This window comes from Pan troglodytes, chromosome X, assembly GCF_028858775.2.
Source record: "Pan troglodytes isolate AG18354 chromosome X, NHGRI_mPanTro3-v2.0_pri, whole genome shotgun sequence".
Lineage (NCBI taxonomy): Eukaryota > Metazoa > Chordata > Mammalia > Primates > Hominidae > Pan > Pan troglodytes.
Window position 1 is genome coordinate 98,982,993 of NC_072421.2, and position 19,144 is coordinate 99,002,136.

At 43.3% G+C, this 19,144-nt stretch overlaps 1 protein-coding gene across 2 annotated transcripts in view; it reads left to right on the forward strand.

Moving 5' to 3' along the window:
• The first annotated feature begins 3,131 nt into the window (after positions 1-3,131).
• ARMCX4 (armadillo repeat containing X-linked 4) overlaps positions 3,132-19,144 on the forward strand; it is a 75,449-nt gene continuing 59,436 nt past the window's right edge. The window contains exons 1-2 of one of the 2 annotated variants that reach the window (XM_054676853.2): positions 3,132-3,225; positions 3,767-3,857. The gene's annotated coding sequence lies outside the window, so the exon portion shown is untranslated. The remainder of the gene's footprint in view (positions 3,226-3,766; positions 3,858-19,144) is intronic. The other variant, XM_054676847.2, reaches the window with a different exon arrangement.

Below are 19,144 nucleotides of genomic sequence, written 5' to 3' on the forward strand. Positions count from 1 at the left end.
ATTTTGAGTTGCTGTGGCATTGTGTGCTGATATCTTAGATTTCTGTCTGGATCACAGTGGTCATTAACAATTCCACCCCTCAATAACTTTAAGGCCCTGATGTCCCTCTTATCAGTACCAACTGTACCGTGAACTACAGATCTCTTTGTAGTTTCACTGACCCCTTGGGGACTGGATTGCTATACTTGGGCTGTTCAGGGCTTGGGGCCCAGAGAAATGAGATGGGAGGCAAATACCAAGTTAGTATTACCTGACTCCGTTTCATTCAGGAAATGAAAATCAATTCTAGAAAATCATTCAAGCTGAAGATGCAGTGAGACGTGATTGAGATTCTGTGATGACTTCTAATTTTTATCACAGCTTTCAGGAGAGCAAGAAATCCATTTTGACTCCTATCATGTTGAGCCAGTCCTTGCCCTTCAGGAAGCCTTTCTCAGAGGGTAAACAAGTAGGTGTTTTTGCCTTCCCAGGCTACTTAGTTAATTTTCCAGAAGTTTCTCTAAGTCTGAGCAAAGATTCTCAAGTTAGCCACTAGATGGCACCAAATCCCAGGAGACAATAGAGGGTTCCTTGTGATCTTAGATGTTCACTTACTCTTCTTCGCTGGCTAAGAAGACTCAGAAGGGCTCTGGGGAGCAAAGGAGAGAGAACCTGGAGAAGGTCAGCGGTCAGCACTAGAGGTGTGCAAAGGGACAGCAGTACAGCTGGTGTGCACACGCGTGCACACCCACCACCATTCGTGCTCCAACACTCACATCTAACACTACTACCCAGGAAAGTGATGGGAGGTCGAGTGGGCAGTCCACCCACAACACCCCCCAAACACTGAGTCAGAGGATTTATTTTCAACTGCGTGTGTGAGCTATTTGGCAGGATCAGGCAGAAAATTTGCAGCCACAGTTATCGTGGTCTAAGTATCCGATGGCTTGCTTGTGCTAGTGGTTCTCTGGGTGTGGTACCTGATCAGTAACAGCATGAACCTCCACCTTGTGAGATATGCAGATTCTTTTTGCCCCCCCCCCCCCCGCCTCGTCCCTTTCCCCCAACGACTGAATCAGAAACTGGGTGTGGAGCCCAACAAGTTGTGTTTTGTTTTTTGTGTTTTTCTGAGACAGGGTCTCGCTCTTGCCCAGGCTGGAGTGCGGTGGTGCGATCTCAGCTCACTGCAGCCTTGAATTCCAGGCTCAAGTGATACTCCCACCTCAGCCTCTCGAGTAGCTGGGACTACAGGCGAGTGCCACCAAGCCCAGTTATTTTTTAAAATGATTTTTATAGAGACGGGATCTCACTATGTTGCCTAGGCTGGTCTCGAACTTCTAGGCTCAAGAGATCCTCCTGCCTCGGCCTCTCAAAGTGCTGGGATTACAGGTGTGAACCTCTGTCCAGCCAATAAGCTGTGTTTTAACAAGTGCTCAGGGTGGTTCTGCTGCAGGAAACTACTGGCTGATGGATACATGGATTCCATTATCCACCCATTCATTGATTCCTGCATTCACTCATCCAACCCTAAAGGAGGTAACCAAAACAGAGACAATCCCATGTGTAAGCATGACATATCTTCTCTGCCTTCTCTACCCAGCAAAATGATATGAAAATGCATTGCGAATATGTTTATAAATCAAGCTCCTTTTCCATCAGGTAGAATTCCTAGCGCTGTCAGCTAAAATGAAGATTTCTCCAAGATGGGCCTCCAGGGCTATTGCAAAACAGCTGCTGATGGAAGGAAATTCCACTTGCTGTGCCTTATACCAGGCTGGGAGTGTCACAAGAGCCCTTTACAAGCTGCTCCCACAATGACCAAAACTGTCTTCTCATGAGTGCAAAGCAGGCATGCCCAAGGGGCCCAGGTTAGCATGGTGCAGGACTCCGCTGGGAAGGTGAGGGGTTATCGTCGCGGGGGAGTGTCGACTAACTGGGCTGGTGGTGCAGGGGTAAAATAATTTACCAAGACAGTTGGAGGTAAAGGCAGATTTATTAGAGAAAGTAGGAAAATACGTTTCGAGAAGGCAACGGGCAGCCTGCAAGAGAGGAGCCGACTGCAAAGAAACAAAGGCTTGCTGGAGATTTTATAGGATGGTTTTTGGGCTGATTGAGAAAACCAAGGCAGTAGGGAGCTAGCTTGCATTCTTCTGTCAGCTGGGGTGTTTGATAAATTGAGGCGTTTGATAGTGAGCAGGAAGTTTGTGAGTTATGTATGTTATCTGCGCAAGAAGCCACATGTCCTGGGCCATAAAGAAAAGCAGACCTATAGCTTATCTGCTTCCTCTTTTTGTTTATATGTTCTGGACCATGAAGAAAGACAAACTTATAGCTTATTTGCTTTCTCCCTTTGCCTTCCCCTGCTCCAGCCAGCCTAACTCCTTTTTTCTAATTAGGATTCCACAGTTATGTTGTCCCTGTGCCTGCAGCCTGTGAATGGACGCCCCACCACCTCCGTCACAGCAGTGGTCAGCACAGATAAATGCACAGAACACACATCGATCTGGCCCTCTGAGAAGAGAATGTTAGGCTTCTGAAAGAAGAGATAAATAGTGAGAGATAACATCTAAGAATCAAAATAATATATTCAGTAATTATTTTCTGAACCTATCCTAATGCTCTGACCGATACATTCTTTAGAACATCTACCCGTACATTCCAAGGACCCTTTTTCCACGGCCCTTTTTCTCCCTGTATCCCTCTTCCTGCTCCCCTTCTTTTGCACAGGGCATGTTTCACATATACAAGATGTTCTTACGTGTCATCCCACTTTAGAGATGAGCAAATTGAGTCTCAGGGAAGGCAAACATCAACTTTGTCTTGGGGAAAGGGCAGGAAGCTGGAAGGGAGGAGGAAATGAGCTCTGGCGAAGGAAAGAGGACATGGCTGGGATCCTTATGGGGTGGTGTACGAGTACCCGTGCCCCCCCGATCTGTGGGGTGAGGGTGGCGGTGACTAGCGCTGGGACCAGCTCCTTCTCTCTCGCTCCCAAGCCCACAAGAATTCGGGGAGAAAGGGTGAGGTAGGGGGCTCCGGGAGAGCGGAGAGAGTTTGGAAAGAATCCATCCCTCCTTCTCCCCGGCGGCTTTCTCGAGACCCTCACACAGCGCCCCGCCCCGCCCCAGTACATTTCCTTTCAGGGAAAGGGACAGGGAAGAGGCTGTCGGGAAATGGCGGCCGCGGCCGGGCTGGGGCTTCAGCGGGAGGCAGCAGAGGGGAAGTGGCCAGCGTGGCGAATGACGGAAGGTGGCGAGGGAGAGGAAGAGGGGTCGGGTGTCCGCGGAGCTCCAAGAGGGAAGACAATCGCTTTGCCAAACACGGCAGGGCATCTGGAAAGGCCTGGGAACCTCACCCGCCCTCCCAGGCCCTTCGGGCTCTTTTCGGTCCCATTAGGAGGAGGGGGAGGGCGGCAGGTGCGACCGGGCACAGGCCTAGTCGTGCGACAGGAGAAGGGAAGGAAGGGCCGGCCCCAGCTGGGTCCTCCTTGCGTCTGGCCTGTGCCGGACGCCCCCGACTCCGAGTGATCTCGGGCCGGTCCCCGGGGGAGTCCAGCTTCTCGCGCCAGGGGAGTTCTCAGCCCCAGGGCAGTCCAGGGATTAGGCGGAAGGGGGCACGCAGCCACCTGGCCGGGGCAGGGGGAGCTGCGAGGAGCCTTTTTTTTTTTTTTTTTTTTTCTACGCAGAGCCCCTTGCGTGACACACAGTAGGCGCTCAATACATGTTTATTTTCAGTTGAGTGTTGCTTCAGCTTTTATGGCTTGTGATAAATCCTTATCCTTCTGTTCTAGAAACTCGCATTGTCTACTGGATCAAGGACAGACAGCTCACCAACCATGACAGCACCATACTGGAACTTCAAAAAGTTCTGAAAACATGTTGGTTCGTTTGTTGGAGTATTTTTCAACTTAAATTCCTTTTCCTTTTTTTTTTTTGCTCACTTTTTCCTCTGCAGAAAAACCTTAAAATGTTCTACCTTTTCCTTGAAACCTCCTCCCAATCCTTAGTTCACATTGACTTGTCTTTAAATGTTTTTGAGAAAATAATCAGAAATGCACAATTAGTGCTTGGTGGTTCTCAAATTATTTCACGCGTGGTAGTTTTGATTTTTGCTTTTCCAGTGAGGCTGTACCTTTCATCCTTAGGCAAATATGATGGCTTTCAAAAGCAGCTATGGGGTGGGAACTGGGAGTGGCTGCAAATGGGCATGGAGCGTCTTTTAGAGATAACGAAAATGTCCCAACTTAGATTGTGGTGATAGTTCGCACAACTCTATAAATTACTAAAAACTATTGAATTTGCACTTGAAAAGGGGGAGAACTTTATGAAATATAAATTATAACTCAAAGAAGCTCTTAAAATGCATGTGGAATAATAAGTAAAGAGTAGTGGGGATATGATCTATTTTGTGGGGAGACTAGCAGCAAAGTAAGACATAAAGATAAAGAAACATACACTGGCCTGAGGAAGTAACAAAGTCTCTTTGAGCCAACTTTGGACAGGCTCCTCTCAGCTTTCTTTTCAACTACACCTTGTCCTTGGGCCCTGTCCTCGGCCTGCCTAGCCCAGTTTTAGCAAGAGTCCTGCTGAGTAACTCCCCCACCCTTGATACCTGATCACCTTGTCCTGCCTTGAGCGAGAATCCTGTTTAGTCAGTTGAGCAAGAATCCCCCTACCCTTGATATCTCTCTCCCCTTAGGAATTTTCTTTCTACTGACTCCCTCACTCTGCTGCTTGACTGTAAATCCACACTTGTCCTGGTTGTCTTTGGATTGAGCTTAGTTCTATACTGAAGTCTCTTTTCCTCTATTATAATAGTACTCAAAATATGGCTTTACTGCTTTTGACTAGTATCTGGCTCTGTTTCCCATTGGCGGAAGGCACTCTCAGACAGTGCTTCTAGTAGTATATATTAGCATGACCTGCCAGGGTACAATTCTTTTTAAAAAGACCACCAATTGGCTGGATACAGTGGCTCACGCCTGTAATCCCAGCACTCTGGGAGGCCGAGGCGGGTGGATCAGGTCAGGAGTTCGAGACTAGCCTGGCCAACATGGTGAAACCCCCATCTCTACTAGAAATACAAAAATTAGCTGGGCATGGTGGTGTGCGCCTGTAATCCCAGCTACTTGGGAGGCTGAGGCAGGAGAATCACTTGAATGCAGGAGGTGGAGGTTGCAATGAGCCAAGATTGTGCCATTGCACTCCAGCTTGGGTGACAGAGTGGGCCTCCGTCTCAAAAAAAACAAAAACAAAAAAAAGACCACCAATTTATTGCCAGGCATTGTACTGGGTGCTGAGGAAATTTGAGGAAAAACACCTATTAAGTTCCTGTCCTCAAGGAGCTCATAGTACAGTGGGGAGCCAAGTAGCAAGCAAATAGCCATACAAGTGTATAATTGCAATGAGGACAAGTATCATGAAAAGGAGGGTACATGGTGCAATGAGAGCCTATAAAATAGGGGTATTCGACTAGTCAAGGTGGTCAGGAATTGCTTCAAAGAAGCAGTTATTGAGCTGAGAGTTAAAGGAAGAATAGTGGCTAATTAGATTGGAGGTGAGAGTTGGAGGAGCTGGTTTGAGGCTATGTGTTCAGAGATGGCATGGTGAGTAAAAGAGACGGAATGAAAGTGGCTGGAGTTCAACAGGCAGTTGGGACAGCAGTGTGGTGGGTCAGGGCATGCAGGGCCTTACAAGCCATCTTAAGCCATTCAGTCTATATCCTAAGAGCCATTGGAAGCCCTGTGGGATGGGGAGAACGAATCAGATTTGTCTTTGAAAATATTGCCCTGGGGGCCAGGCACAGTGGCTCATGCCTGTAATCCCAGCACTTTGGGAGGCTGAGGCAGGTGGATCACCTGAGGTCGGGCGTTCGAGACCAGCCTGGCCAACCAACATGGTGAAACCCCGTCTCTACTAAAAATACAAAAAGTTAGCCGGGCATGGTGGTGCATGCTTGTAATCCCAGCTACTCGGGAGGGTGAGGCAGGAGAATCGCTTGAACCCGGGAGGCAGAGGTTGTGGTGAGCTGAGATCATGCCATTGCACACCAGCCTGGGCAACAAGAGCAAAACTCTGTCTCAAAAAAAAAAAAAAAAAGAAAAGAAAAAGAAAATATTGCCCTGGCTACAGTGTGGATAAAGGATTGGGAAGGAGTCAGAATGTATGGAGAGTTTCATTAGAAGCCATTTCAACAATCTAGAGTAGAGGTAATAGTAGCTTGCACTACAATAGCCATGGTTTACATGGAGGGGATTGGTATATTTTAGGGTTTCTTAGGAGGTAAAATCTGCAGGACTTGGCAATGGATTGGAATTGGGAGGGAGGGAGTGTGATATTGTGAAGTACACATTTAGTCTTTAGTTTGTTTTGTGCTGCTATAACAATACCCGATAGTGGGTAATTTATAAACAGAAATTTATTGCCTTACAGTTCTGGAAGATAGGAAGTCTAAGGTTAAGGTGTGGGCAGGTTTGGTGTCTGGTGAGGCCATTCTCTTTTTCCAAGATGGTCCCTGCACACACTGTGTCCTCCAGAGGGGAGGAAGGCTAGATCATGACATGGCAGAAGACAGAAAGAAGGGCCAAGAGATAGAGCAAGAGGAGACCGATCTTGCCCTTTTATAATGGCATTAATCCCACCTGTGAGGGTAGAGCCCTCATGGCTTAATCACCTCTTAAAAGTCTCACCTCTTAATACTATTACTGCAACCGCCCAGTGGGTTCACCTTGCCTGCTGCCTAGACAGAGATTTATCAAGACAGGAGAGTTGAAATGAAGAAAGAGTAATTCACACACAGCCGGCTGTGCAGGAGACCAGAGTTTTGTTATTACTTAAATCAGTCTCCCAGAGCATTTGGGGGATCAGTTATTATTATTATTATTATTATTATTATTATTATTATTATTTGAGACAGAGTCTTGCTCTGTTGCCCAGGCTGGAGTGCAATGATGTGATTTCGGCTCACTGCAACCTCTGCCTCCCGGGTTCAAGCGATTCTCCTGCCTCAGCCTCCCGAGTAGCTGGGATTACAGGTGCCCGCCACTATGCCAGGCCAATTTTTGTATTTTTTAGTAGAGATGGGGTTTCACCATGTTGGCCAGGCTGGTCTCGAACTCCTGACTTCAGGTGATCCACCCGCCTCAGCCTCCCAAAGTGCTGGGATTACAGGCGTGAGCCACCGTGCCCGGCTGGGATCAGAGTTTTTAAAGATAACTTGGCGGGTAGGGGCTTGGGAAGTACGGAGTGCTGATCAGTCAGGTTGGAGATGGAATCATAGGGGGTCGAAGTGAGTCTTTATTGCAGTTTTGTGTTCTGGGTGGGATGGCAGAACTGGTTGAGCCAGATTACAGGTCTGGGTGGTGTCAGCTGCTCCATCGAGTTCAGGGTCTGAAAAGTATCTCAGGCACTGATCTTAGGTTTCACAATAGTGATGTTATCCCCAGGAGCAATTTGGGGAGGTTCAGACTCTTGGAGCCAGAGGCTGCATGACCCCTAAACTGTAATTTCTAATCTTGTAGCTAATTTGTTAGTCCTGCACAGGCAGACTAGTCCCCAGGAAAGAAAGGCCTATGATCAATTTTGTTTCAGAATCAAACCACAAACTGAATTCCTTCCCAAAGTTAGTTTGACCTATGCCCAGGAATGAACAAGGACAGCTTAAAGGTTAGAAGCAAGGTGGAGTCGGTTAGGTCTGATTTCTTTCACTGTCATAATTTCCTCAGTTATAATTTTGCAAAGGTGGTTTCATTACAATGGCAATTAAATTTTTCATTTTTATTTTATTTATATATATATTTTTGAGACGGAGTCTCACTGTGTTGCCCAGATTGGAGTGCAGTGGCGCAATCTTGGCTCACTGCAACCTCTACCTCCTGGGCTCAAGTGATTCTCCTGCCTCAGCCTCCCGAGTAGCTGGGATTACAGGCGCCCACCACCATGCCCAGCTAATTTTTGTATTTTTACTAGAGACAATGTTTCACCATGTTGGCCAGGCTGGTCTTGAACTCCTGACCTCAGGCGATCCACCGGCCTCGGCCCCCCAAAGTGCTGGGATTACAGGCGTGAGCCACCATGCCCATAGGGCAATTAAATTTTAACATGAGTTTTGGAGAAGACAAACATTCAAACCATGGTAGTCTTCATCCTCATTTTCGCGAGTTACAGCTTTTAAAACCCTTAGAATCTCTGAGGTGATGAGAGTATCTTTTGCCCTGGGTGGTGGCTCACGCTTGTAATCCCAGCACTTTGGGAGGCCGAGGTGGGCGGATCACCAGGGGTCAGGAGTTTGAGACCAGCCTGACCAACATCGTGAAACCCCATCTCTACTAAGAATACACAATTAGCCGGGCATGGTGACACATGCCTGTAATCCCAGCTACTTGGGACGTTGAGGCAGGAGAATCGCTTGAACCTGGGAGGCAGAGGTTGCAGTGAGCTGAGATCACGCCATTGCACTCCAGCCTGGGCAACAAGAGTGAAACTCCGTCTCAAAAAAATAAAAATAAAAATAAAAATAAAAAAGTATCTTTTGCATGCTAATGAGATAACTGGTGGCTGAGGCTCCTAGGTAGATTTAGGACGGGGGCGCTGGTCAAGGCAGGATTAGAGAGTTGAGACTTTTTCACCACACCCCCAGCCTCTGGGGAAGGGAGAGGAGCTGAAGGTTAAATTGACTAGCAGTGGCCAATGATGTAATCAATCATGCCTACGTAGTAAAGCCTCTATTTTATTTATTTTTTATTTTTATATTTTGAGATGGAGCCTTGCTCTTGTTGCCCAGGCTGGAGTATAATGGCGTGATCTTGCCTCACTGCAACCTCCATCTCACGGGTTCAAGCGATTCTCCTGCCTCAGCCTCCCAAGTAGCTGGGATTACAGGCATGCACCACCACGCCTGGCAAATTTTGTATTTTTAGTAGAGACAGGGTTTTGCCATGTTGGTGAGGCTGGTCTCGAACTCCTGACCTTATGTGATCCACCCACCTCAGCCTCCCAAAGTGCTGGGATTACAGGCGTGAGCCACCGTGCCTGGCTGTAAAGTCTATAAAAACCCGAAAGAATTGGGTTTGATGAGCTTCTGGATAGCGAACACATGGAGGTTCCTAGAGGGTGCTGTGCTTGTAGGGGGCATGGAAGCTTGGTGCCCCTTATCCTGTACCTTGTCCTATGTGATTGTTCCATCTGGCTGTCCATCTATATGCTTTGTAATATCCTTTATAATAAACCTGTAAACATGTTTTTCAGAGTTCTGTGACCCTCTCTAGCAAATTAATCAAACCCAAGGGGAGGGTCATGGGAACCCTGATTTATAGTGGGTCAGTCAGAAGCATAGCTTACAACCTGGCATCTGAAGTGGAGAGCAGTCTTGTGAGCCTGAGCTCTCAAACTGTGGGATCTGACACTATCTCCAGGTAGGTAGTAACAGAACTGAATTCAATTAGAGGACATCCAGCTGGTGTCCACTGCAAAACTGATTGCTTGATGTATGGGAAAATTCTCCCATACATCTGGGGCTACAGAAGCATTCTATATTAAATAGAGAGTATAGGAAAATCCACATTTTGTTTACTCCCCCCTGTATCTTACAGTGAGAGTGAGCGGTCAAGGGTGACTTCTCAGTTTCTGGCTTGTAAAACTGGATGTTTGGAGTAACAGCATTAAGAAGCAGGACCTTTAAGATCACATTGAATACTAAGTTCAGGTATGAGGACTGTGAGTTTAGTCTTAGACATACTGTGTTTGACGTGCCTTTGAGAACACCCAAGAGAATATAGGTAGTTGGATGGATGGATCTAGAGCTCAGAAGGGGCCTATATATTGGATATATAAATTGTGTGCTATATGGATATAGTTGATAATTCAAGCCATGTGTGGGGATAAGGTTGTCTAGGCCAAAGAGTATCAGAGTGAGAATGTAGGAGATCAAAGAAGGAGGCTTGAGAAACTCCAGTATTTCATGTGGAGTACAGGAGGGTCAGCCTGCAAAGGAGACTGGGAAACAGCAGCCAGGGAGGTTTAAAAGAAAGTTAGGAGGGACTTGTGTCATTGAAGCCAAAGAAAGAAACTGTTTCAAGATGTAGGGAATGGACTGTTAACAATGTCCATTGCTGCTCAGAGGTCAAATAAGATGTGGACTGGTAAATATGTGTTGCATTTAAGAATATGGAGGCATTGGTGTCCTGGATGGATCTATTTTCATGGAATGACGGGGCAGAAATCTAGAATGGAACAGATTGGAGTGTGGTTAGCAGAGAGAAGAAGGCACTTTTTTTTTTTTTTTTTTTTTTTTTTTTTTTTTTTTTGAGACGGAGTTTCACTCTTGTTGCCCAAGCTGGAGTGCAATGGTGCGATCTCGGCTCACCGCAACCTCCGCCTCCCGGGTTCAAGCAATTTTCCTGCCTCAGCCTCCCAAGTAGCTGGGATTACAGGCGCACACCACCATGCCTGACTAATTTTTTGTATTTTTAGTAGAAACGGGGTTTCACCATGTTAGCCAGGCTGGTCTTGAACTCCTTACCTCAGGTGATCCGCCTGCCTCAGCCTCCCAAAGTGCTGGGATTACAGGTGTGAGGTACTGCGCCCAGCCGGTAGGCAAGTAATGGAAACAAAGAATATAGGCAGCTATTTGAAGCACTTTGGCTGTGAAGGGCATGGAAAAGTCAGGGTAGAAGCAGGAGCGAGACTAGGGGTCAAGAGAGGCCTTTCAAATTATTTATTTATTCATTTTTTTGAGACAGGGTCTCACGCTGTTGCCCAGGCTGGAGTGCAGTGGCACAATCACAGCTCACTGCAGCCTTGATTTCTTGGGCTCAGGCGATTCTCCCACTTCAGTCTCCTGAGTAGCTGGGATTAGAGGTGCGCACACCACCACGCTGGGCTAATTTTTGCATTTTTTGTAGACATGGGGTCTTGCCATGTTACCCAGTCTGGTCTCGAATTCCAGGGCTCAAGCAATCTGCCTGCCTTAGCCTCCCAAAGTGCTGGGATTACAGTCTTGAGCTGCTGCACCCAGCCAAGGACTTTTTTTAATGGAGAAATTTTGTGGATGTGTAAAGTTTACAATTAAGGGTCTGTAGGGAGTGAGTGGTTAAAAATACAGCAGAGAGATGGGATAAATCATAGAGTACGTTTGCTAAGAGAGAGGAGCATCTGGAATCGAAAGCATAGGTGGAGGAATTAGTGTTCACTAAAAGGCAAGAGCATCTCTGTCTTAATTGAGGAACTAACTGCTGGTAGGATGTGTGCAGGTATAGTTGGTTTATGTTTGGTGTTAGGAAGATGAGAGACAACTTCCTTCTAAAGGTTCCCCCAACCCCATTATTTTTTCTGTAAATGAGGGTGTGGTCATCTGCATGTAGAGATAATAAGGAGGAGGAGTTGGAAGGCTGAAGAGAATGGAGAAGGTTCAATGAGTTGTAAGGGTGAGAGCAGGTTGTAGGTTGACCAGAGAAAAATAGAAGGACTGCTGAGAAATGTTGATGGCTCACTTCTGGTTGTTGATGGTAAATTTACTATGAGCCAAGCTTTATTTTTTTCTAAGTGCTTCTCTAAGTGTTCTAGTGTTTTATTTAATCCCCAAAGCAGCTCTATGAGGTAGGTATTATTATTATCACCCCCTTGTCACAGATGGTAAAATGGAGGTACAGCAAAGTTGTGTCATTTGTTTAAGGACAAAGAGCTAGCTAGGTTTGGAGCCAGGTAGTCTGACTCCAAAGCCCATGATCTTAACCATCACTCTAAAATATATCCTAAAAATAGGTCCTGATCATACTTTTTCATTGATAAACATAGATCTGTATAATCACATTTAAGGACTACATTGTTGGTTTTATGCTTGATGGTCTGTCCAGTGACTTTTCCAGAAACTCTCTAGCTGCATTCTTGAGTCAATGCCAAATCTCAGAAAGGAGAGAGCTTATTTGAACCCTATGTTACAAGAGTTTTGATTTCCTTTCCTTCTAGTTTGTTGTATTTTCCAGTTTTCTATAGAGAGTACATATAATTTTCATTTTGTGGGGAAAAATAAAGTTAACATCTCTAAAATAAAAAAGCCAGGCTAGGAAGGGAATAGAGATCTAAGACTCAGTGTTTTTAAAATCTACTATAGCTAAACATGTTTACTTTGTGTCTTAGTTTATTTTGTGTTACTGTAACAGAATATCTGAGACTGTGTAATTTATAAAGAAAAGAGGTTTATTTGGAGGTTTATTTAGTTTTGCAGGCTGGGAAGTTCAAGGGCATGGCCTCAGCTTCTGGTGAGAGCTTTCTCTCTCTCTCTCGTTTTTTTTTTCAAGACAGAGTCTTGCTCTGTCGCCCAGGCTGGAGTGCAATGGTGCAATCTTGGCTCACTGCAACCTCCACCTCCCAGGTTCAAGCAATTCTCCTGCCTCAGCCTCCCACGTAGCTGGGACTACAGGTGCACGCCACTGTGTCTGGCTAATTTTTTTTGTAGTTTTAGTAGAGATGGGGTTACACCATGTTGGCCAGGCTGGTCTCGAACTCCTGATCACAGGTGATCCACCTGCCTTGGCCTCCTAAAGTGCTGGGATTACAGGCATGAGCCACTGTGCCTGGCCGAGAGCTTTCTTGACACATCATAACATGGCAGAGAAGGTCAAAGGGGAAGTGAACACATGTGAAGAGGCAAAACCTTAGGGGCATCCTGGCTTTATAAAATCCTACTCTTGTGGGAACTAATTCATTCCTAAGGGAATGAATCCAGTTTTGAAAGAGGGAGAACTCACTCACTACCGTGAGAATGGCACCAAGCCAATCATGAGGTATCTGCTCTCATGACCCAAACACCTTCCATTAGGCCCCACCTCCCAACATGCCACATTAGGGATCAAATTTCAACATGAGTTTTGGTGAGGACAAACTGTATCCAAAGTATAGCATTCTATAATTCAACAACTCCATTCCTAGAAATTTCATTTCAAGAGAAATTAAAGCTTATGTGTATATAAAGACGTGTACACCGGTGTTCTTACCAATTTTATTTATAATTGCCCCAAACTGGAAACAGACAAATGTGCATAAACAAGTGAGTAGATAAACTGTGGTATATCCATACAAGGGAATACTATTTAGCAATAAAAAGGAATAAATCCTTCATATATACACCAACATGGACAAATCTCAAAATAATTATGCTGGGTGAAAGATGTCAGATTAAAAAAGAGAGTATATACTGTATTATTACATTTATATAGTATGGGAAATGCAAATTAATATACATTTTCAGTACTCAGATCAGTGGTTACCTCTGAAGGTGAGGATTAACTAGGAAGGGGCATGAAGGAATCTTATGAGGTGATGGAGGTGTTTTATATCTTGGTCTAGTTACACCAGTGTATGCATATCAATTTCATTAAGCTGTGCATTTGAGATTTATGCATGTTACTCTGTGAATGTTGTATCTCAGTAAAAAGGTTAAGACAAAGTTTAGCTCCTTTTGTCCGTCTCCTTTCCCTTTCCTTTGACCCTTTCCTATATTTCTTTTTCTCTCCATCTCTCTCTGTTCTCTACTTTTTGTATCCATTTGAGAGAGAGTTGATGGCACATCAGGCACTCATGCTGACTCTACACTTAACTCTGCCAATTAAATGTTCACATCCCTTCAAATGTACAGTTTATTCAGGAAAGTAGGATTGAAGAAGTCTGTGGTTAAAGAATAGCTCTTAGGAGTGAACATTTCTTCCTTTTCCCTTGCACCTGAATTAGATACGTATCTTTGGGCCTTCACTTCTGTTTTGGTATTTCTTTTCCTTTTTTTTTTTTTTTTTTTTTTTTTTTGAGACAGAGCCTTTGTCACCCAGGCGGGAGTGCAGTGGTGTGATCACAGCTCACTGCAGCCTCAACCTTTCGGGCTCAGGCAATCCTCCTGTCTCAGCCTCCCGAGTGGCATGTGCCACCATGCCCGGCTAATTTTTTAAGTTATTTGTAGAGATGGGGTCTCCCTATGTTGCCCAGACTGGTCTCGAACTCCTGGGCTCAAGGAATCCTCCTGCCTCAGCCTCCCAAATTGCTGGGATTACAGGCATGAGCCGCTGTGCCCAGCTCTGTTGTGGTATTTCTTTAACAGCTGGCGTCATAGGAATCAGAAAGACTTGCCTTTGAATCCCTGCTGCACCACTTGTTAGCTATTTGATCCTGATACAATGACTTATCTTCTATGATCCTCAGTTTTCTCATCCAGAGCATGGGTATAATAATGCCTACCTCCTAGATTGTCTTTTTTTTTTTTTTTTTTTTTGAGATGGAGTTTCACTCTTGTCATCCAGGCTGGAGTGCAATGACGTGATCTTGGCTCACTGCAACCTTAGTCTCCTGGGTTCAAGTGATTCTCCAACCTCAGCCTCCCGAGTAGCTGGGACTACAGGCATGCGCCACCATGCCTGGCTAATTTTTGTATTTTTAGTAGAGATGGGGTTTCACCATGTTGGCCAGGCTGGTCTCAAACTCCTGACCTCAGGTGATCTGCCCACCTCAGCCTCCCAAAGTGTTGGGATTACAGGCGTGAGCCACCGCGCCCAGCCAGGTGTCTTAAGAATTAAATGAGATAATATTGGTAAAGTATTTTGCCTGCCATCAAGAGGCCACTTAATTTCGGATGGCTTTCTTATTTCCCAAGACTGTGAACTTGTGACTTTTGACTCTTGGATGACATCTAGCCCTGCTCCATTAGACATTAAATAACTCTTTTTATTGTTACTAGTATAACAACTAGGGAGAGGACTTATACTTGCAATATGACTTTTAAATCTGTCCTTGGGCTCACATAACATGTTTCTTACCATATAAGAATGGAGAAGGCTTTTTTATTGGCTTCCACGACATTCCTGGGTGGTTGGTTTGAGACAGCTAGTTGTTGCTATCCTGTTACAGAGGTGAAGGCAGGAGAGGCATCTTGACTTCACCAAGATCTTATATCTTGTATGGTGATAGGTCTGGCACTGACAAATGTTCTATATCTTTCCTTGAGCAGACGTAATAAGACATTACAGACATCTGAGTAGATAAAAATAGGGCTATGGTTTTTCTTCCTACCCCAGACTCTACCAGATGACTCATTCCTACTACATAGAAATAACAGTGAATGTCAACCATAACACAGATGCCTATTTATTTCTCTCCTTACTGACTCATTTTTGAGAGCTTTTTAGCTAGCTGTGCTATTTAGTTGATCTCAAAGTTATCTTCTGCAGGGAAGTTTCGGTGGAAAGAACACTGATATTTGTTGAATGATTGCTCTGTGTCAAACATAGGGCTAGTTGTTTTTAAGGAGGTCTAATCAACTCTGAGGTAATAAACACTATTGGATTTTGGAGAATGAGAAAACTTGATTGTGGAAAAGAGAACCAGTTTCTAGACCACCACTCAGCTAATATGTGACAGAAGAAATATCCCTTATCCCCATCCATTGATTTTATTTCTTTTTGCTTCAGATTTAAAGAGCATGTGACAAATAGTCTAGCCTTTCTCTGTCTTAGCCCCATTGCAGTCACTGTTAACCAACTATCTTCTTGAAACCAAAACGACTCAGCCTAACCACAGAAGCAAATCAAACACTGATGGCCCATAATCTCCAGACAAGGCTTTAACCAAACCTCTGTCTATCCATCTATCCATTTGTTCATTCATTCAACAGATATTTGTTGAGCATTGACTCTTTGCTAGACATTGTGTGAGGGGTTGTTGTTGATGCTAGAGTAGAACTATTTATCTTCCACAAATGAGGCATGGCCCTGCTAGGGACCTGTGTTACTAGCAAGCAGCTTTGAGGTCAGGGTAGGAAGTGAGGATAGAGTCTCAGAAGGAAGAAAATAAATATTTACAGAGTGTGGATTGTATCCAATTCATGGGATCCTGGGAAGTTCATTAACTGCCAGGAGGATTCCTAGTTCTCAGCTCTAGGCAGCAGCATCTTGGAAGGCTTCTCTGAAGGTGGACTCCGAAGGGTCTAAGGCTCAGATGTTCCCCTTTCAGCTTCTGCCCTCCATTACCTGCACTCCTAGGTCTTAGGTGGTCATGCTTGTCTCTGTATCCAAAACCTACTTTTGGCACATTTTTATTTCCTCCCAAGCTGTAAGAACAGCTTGTTCACTTGGGAAGGTCATACTTCAAAGTGGAACTCTGCCATTTCAGAGGGGCTTTGAAGATACACAGTATACCTGGGGGAGTGAAGGAGTTGGGTCTCACTCCCCAGGATAAGGCAAACAAAAACAAGAACAGACACATATCACTATGACTTAGGTATGGATTAAAGATTAACTGCACCTTGCACAGAGGTGGCTCTCAATACGTTTTCTGCATTCCATCTTGAGCATCATTTTTTGGCTCTATTGTATTCTACACTTCCTTCCCAGAAGTTCACAGTGTTTCCTAATTCGCTGATAAGCAGTTAAAAAATTGCCCCACATTTGGTATTACAAAAGTTTATGCACCACGTTTCTTTTTTTTTTGAGACAGAGTCTCGCTCTGTTGCCCAGGCTGGAGTGCAGTGGCACAATCTCGGCTCCCTGCAAGCTCTGCCTCCTGGGTTCATGCCATTCTCCTGCCTCAGCCTCCCGAGTAGCTGGGACTACAGGCGCCCGCCACCACGCCCGGCTAATTTTTTGTATTTTTAATAGAGACGGGGTTTCAATGTGTTAGCCAGGATGGTCTTGATCTCCTGACCTCGTGATCTGCCCGCCTCAGCCTCCCAAAGTGCTGGGATTACAGGCGTGAGCCACCACCACGCCTGGCCTGCACCATGTTTTTTAAAGGCATATATAGTGATTGTTTTCTTTTCTAGTTTTGCTAATAGTGTATGTTTTGCTGATCATGTAGTAACAGTGTTTTCTTTAGAAATTTATGAAAGTACAAAAAGATATATATGAAAACAAATGAGCCAGAGGAAATTACTATTGATATTCTGGCATATTTTCCTCCAGCTTTTCAACAAATCTTGAATATATAATCTTGAATTACTCTTTTAAAAATTGACATTATAACATACGCATTTTCCTGTTGTTTTCATTTAAAAATTCCCATAAACATCTGTTTCAAGGTTTGCATATTCTCCCTTTTATGGCTGTAGGCAGGTTCACTGAATGACAACTTAGCCTTGAAGCCCTCTATGACCACTCTTGACCCTATATGTCTTGCCTCTGGAATGGACTGAAGTGAAGATGAGTCCCGTGTTCTCTATCCCTTAATAGTGGTTTCATGTGAGGGAGTTCTGCTTTGCTGCATAGGGTGAATCACATCCTCCAAGACACCAGCCTTCTAAAACATTTACCATATAGGGCTGGGCGCGGTGGCTCATGCCTGTAATCCCAGCACTTTGGGAGGCTGAGGCAGTAGGATCACGAAGTCAGGAGTTCAAGTCTAGTCTGCCCAATATGGTGAAACCCCGTCTCTACTGGAAATACAGAAATTAGCCAGGTGTGGTGGTGCTCGCCTGTAGTCCTAGCTACTCGGGAGGCTGAGGCAGGAGAATCGCTTGAACCTGGGAGGCAGAGGTTGCAGTGAGCCGAGATCCTGCCCCTGCACTCTAGCCTGGCAACAGAGCGAGATTCTGTCTCAAACAAAAAACAAAAAACAAAAAAAACCCCATGTATATACATATATATGTATATATACACATATATACATATATGTGTATATATACACATACATATATATGTGTGTATATATACACATACATATATATGTGTGTATATATACACATACATATATATGTGTGTATATATACACATACATATATATGTGTGTATATATGCACATATACATATGTGTATATATGCACATATGCATATGTGTATATATGCACATATGCATATGTGTATATATGCACATATGCATATGTGTATATATGCACATATGCATATGTGTATATATACACATATGCATATGTGTATATATACACACATACATATATGTGTATATATACACATACATATATATGTGTATATATACACGTATATACATACATATGTGTATACATACACGTATATACATACATATGTGTATACATACACGTATATACATATATGTATACATATATATGTGTATATATACACATATATACATATATGTATACATATATGTATATATACGTGTATATATACACATATATGTATACATGTATGTGTATATACGTGTATATATACATATATGTGTATATATACGTATGTATACATATATACATATATGTGTGTATATACGTGCATATATACATATATGTGTATATATACACGTATATACACATATATGTATACATATATGTGTATATATACGTATGTATACATATATGTATACATATATGTGTATATATACACGTATGTATACATATATGTATACATATATGTGTATATATGTGTATATATACACGTATATACACACATATGTATACATATATGTGTATATATACACGTATATACACACATATGTATACATATATGTGTATATATACACGTATATACACACATATGTATACATATATGTGTATATATACACGTATATACACACATATGTATACATATATGTGTATATATACACGTATATACACATATATGTATACATATATGTGTATATATACACGTATATACACATATGTATACATATATGTGTATATATACACGTATATACACATATACGTATACATATATGTGTATATTTACGTATGTATACATATGTGTATACATATACGTGTATATATACACGTATGTATACATATATGTATACATACGTGTATATATACACATATGTATACATATATGTATACATACGTGTATATATACACGTATGTATACATATATGTATACATACGTGTATATATACACGTATGTATACATATATGTATACATACGTGTATATATACACGTATATATACACATATGTATACATATATGTGTATATATACACGTATATATACATATGTACGTGTATATATACACATATGTATATATACGTATATGTATATATACGTATACATTTATATGTATACGTATATGTATATATACGCGTATATATACACATGTATATATGTATATATACGCATATATATACATACATGTGTATATACGCGTATATATACACATATATGTATACATACATGTGTATATACATGCACATACACATATATGTACACATATATGTGTATATACATGCACATATATGTA